The sequence below is a fragment of the Arabidopsis lyrata genome (genome assembly GCF_000004255.2).
Source record: "Arabidopsis lyrata subsp. lyrata unplaced genomic scaffold ARALYscaffold_2, whole genome shotgun sequence".
NCBI lineage: Eukaryota > Viridiplantae > Streptophyta > Magnoliopsida > Brassicales > Brassicaceae > Arabidopsis > Arabidopsis lyrata.
In genome coordinates, this window is record NW_003302554.1 from 898,170 (window position 1) to 902,250 (window position 4,081).

A 4,081-nucleotide genomic window follows, 5' to 3' on the forward strand; every position below is an offset into this window, starting at 1 on the left:
TGCAGAAAAAAGTTGTCATTAGACTAGCAGCAAAAATGTTGATTTACCACACAATTTTTCTCTCAAGGATGATTGAACTGTTTAAGAAAGCATGTCCAGAAAGCTATTTTCACTTCTCCCATCATACGACAAATTAGTGACCAAGCCAAAGGTTGAAGCATCTCCAGCAAACACGCAATTACTCATTTCTTTGATGAGTTCTGTTGATGTGGCTGTGTCACCATCTCGAAGATGTGCCCGGATTAGCGTATTATATGTACAGTCATTTGGGAGAGTCCCATCTTCTTTCATTTTTCTACCATATGATGCTTCCTGCTTTAAACCTTTCCCACAAAATCCTGAGATCATTATAGTGTAACTTTTAACATCCAGCTTTGCTCCTTTGAGTCTGAGACTACAAATATATCCAAAGTAAATAAACTAAACTAAATTTAGTGGAGGACATACCACACTCTTTTGTAAATCCTCCAATATTGCAGACACTTTTCGTAGTCCCTCATTATTGCATAAACCGGCCAGCATATTGTAGGACGTACTAGTATCAGGACACACACCACTGGAAATCATATCCTCAAAAATGTCTAGGGCGCCATTAAGATCACCCACTCGATAAAACCCGTGAATCAAAGTGCAGTAAGTAATTGCGTCAGCAACTATTCCTCTTCGGTACATCTCGCAGGCTTGCTCCATCCCATCGTAAACCTTTTCAGCCTTACAATAGCCATTAATGATTGCACTAAAAGTCACTACGTTGGGGGAGAACCCCTTGGTAGCCATCGAATCAAACATCTCTTTCGCCTCATCTAGGCGGTTCTCTTTGCAGAGTCCATCAACCATCGAGGTATAGGTAACAGTATTGGGGAGTATACCTTTTCTGAGCATCTCCATGTAAACATATTCAGCTCTTGAAAAGTTCCTTTCCCTGGAAAATGCGCTGATCAATATACTGTAAGTTTGAACATCAGGTTGCAAACCACTTAGGGGGGAGATTAGTAAATATATTCCATGCTTCGTCCACCATATTAGCCTTGCACATTCCATGGATGATGATGTTATAAGTACGAATATCAAGGTCCATATTACTCTTCTGCATAGCCTTAAATAATTTCAACCCCTTTTCAGGCTTCCCATCATCGTAAAAACCGCGCAACATAATGCTATGAGTTACAACACTAAAGCTACAATAACCGTGTATCAAACAGCTGTAGGTAATTACATTGGGGGAAATTCCTTTCTCCTGCATTTCAGTGAAGAGATTTTGAGCATCGCCGTGGTGGCCGTCTTTGCAAAGACAACCAATGATGGCATTATAGATTCGAACATTGGCTTCGATGTGGCATTCCTCCATCTTCCTAAGCATATTCAAGGCCGACTCAGAGTCAACAATCTTACACATTCCATGTATAATCAGTGGCGGACCCAGAAATTATTTTTAGGGGGGTCAAATTATTTTTTCAATTATATTATATAGTTTATTATATTAAAATATTATACAAACAATAGAAAATCAAAACATTATTTATTATTTTTATAATTAATTAGGAAAAAAGTATACAATTTCCAATAGATGCTGTGATTTTTTAAAAGAATAAAAAATTAATAGTAATCAATACAACGTACTAAAGATGTTAAAAACCAAAAATTAACCAAAACTGTGAGACTCAAGTATCGAACCATAATTTAGGGGTGTCAGTTCTATCACATTCTACCAACTTTGCTACAAGTACTTTAGTTATTCTGAAGCATTATACTATATTTGAATATTTAACATGGGTCAGTTGACCCACATCTTTCCTTAGTGGGTCCGCCACTGTGTATAATTGTTTTGTAAGTAAATCCGTCAGGTTGATGACCTTCTTCAACCATTCGATCAAACAGAGCCAACGCTTCGAGCATTCGATCCTCAATACAAAAACCGTTTATCAGCAGCGTGTTAAACGTAACAACATCGGGCTGGAAACCAAGTTTAGTGATCTTGCCAAATGTCGACAAAGCAAATGAAAACTTATGACAGTCGCAGAAACATTTTATCAGAATATTGAAGCTACAGATATTACATGGAATCTGGAGCAATTCCATCTTCTGATACAGAGAAATCGCAACACCAGGAAGCTCCATCCTCACGAAGACACCAATTAGTTTATTGAAATCAATTTCTGAATAGAAGGGACGAGACCGAACCATTTCATTGAACAAATCAATGGCATCATCTACGCTTTGGATATAATGAGAACCACTTGTCAATTTCAATCTCTCTCCCACAAAAGTTGCTTCGCTACCACTGCAATGGACTGACGAAAATGGTAGACGCTTTTTAATCCTACCTTTCTTTGCAACGCGAAGATGAATCAATCTAGTGCATAGAGATTGTGAGAAAAGAGACATTGATAGAAATGAAGAGTGAAACGTACCATTTTCAGCAGAAGCCACACTGACAAGAAGAAACATGTTTGAATATGAGACCGTAAGGCCAAAGAGAATCATTATGCACAAAAAAAAAATGATTAGAAAAGCATATCCAACAAAGTTTGTGTCCAATTGGCGTCCCATTTCAACATTATCTTCATAAATCAACATGACGAAAATAGAAATTAACAAGCGTAACACATTTGTGGGACATGAGAATTGAAATAGATCCAGCAAAACGAAAGTAGAGATTGGAGTTGTGCTGCTAAAGATAGAAATGTGAATGATCTCGCAATCTTTCATTCATCCTCCAATTGATGGTCTTGCAGAGCAAACACAACAAACTAATCAGACGGTTAATCTTGAATCTGTATCTTAAATTTGACTTAGACACATTGTTTTACCTCTGTTTTGTCACTTCATCTCTCTTTCTCAGAGTCACTACTCTCTGTTCTTGGTTTGTTTGGATTTTATTGGGCTGTGAGGCCCCTACGTAAGCCCACTTAGTTTGTATAGCTACACTAGGTTAAATCATCATGTTGTATAAAAGGCATTGCCTCTCTTACGTATTCAATAAGAAACAAAGTTTACAACATCATCTCTTTCTTAACATGGTATCAGAGCAAAACCTAAACTACTAAAGGGTTTTGTTTCTTGATCTTGTGACTTATTCAATTCCGCTGCAAGCAATATTTGTTTCTCAAATTCTGTTTTTATTCTCTATCTATCTTTGACCTAAAGTTTGTTCCTACTTCTTCGACAAACTTCTCTGTTTTCATCATGAGCACCGAATTGGCTCTTGCTACATCCACGAGTGCTTCTACGGCACGACCTCGACGCACCATCTCACCGTACGACCTCACCTCCAGTGACAATCCAGGAACCTTGATCTCAAAACCTCTCCTCCGTGGACCTAACTACGATGAATGGGCCACAAATTTGCGTTTGGCTTTGAAGGCAAGGAAGAAATTTGGATTTGCAGACGGCTCAATACCTCAACCCGTTGCAACAGATCCAGATTTCGATGATTGGATTGCTAACAACGCTCTTGTGGTTTCATGGATGAAGCTTACCATTCATGAAAGCATCTCTACTTCTCTGTCACATCTCGACGATTCTTATGAGCTGTGGACTCATATTCAGAAATGGTTTGGAGTCAAAAACGGACAGCGCATCCAACGACTTAAAACCGAGTTAGCTACATACCGTCAAAAAGGTACTCCCATTGAGACATACTACGGGAAACTCTCTCAACTGTGGAGAAGCTTGGCAGATTACCAACAAGCAAAAACTATGGATGAAGTCAGGAAGGAACGCGAGGAAGACAAACTACATCAATTTCTCATGGGCCTAGACGAATCTGTATATGGCGCAGTAAAATCCGCACTCCTCTCTCGGGTACCACTGCCCTCACTCGAAGAAGCTTACAGTGTATTGACTCAGGATGAAGAATCAAAGTCTATAAGTCGTCTCAATGATGAAAGAAACGACGGTGTCACTTTCGCGGTTCAAACTTCTCAACGAACCCGCGGCTTCTCCGAAAACAGAGACTCTGTTTCCGTTTGCTCCAACTGTGGCCGACTTGGTCATCTTGCTGAAAACTGTTTCAAGTTAGTGGGATATCCTCCTTGGCTTGAAGAGAAAATGCGCTGGCGAAATCAGTCTAATTCTGTTG

General features: G+C 39.2%; 1 pseudogene; it reads right to left on the reverse strand.

Moving 5' to 3' along the window:
* Positions 1–297: 297 nt before the first annotated feature.
* Positions 298–2,207, reverse strand: LOC110224255 (annotated as a pseudogene).
* Between the last annotated feature and the right edge of the window lie 1,874 nt (positions 2,208–4,081).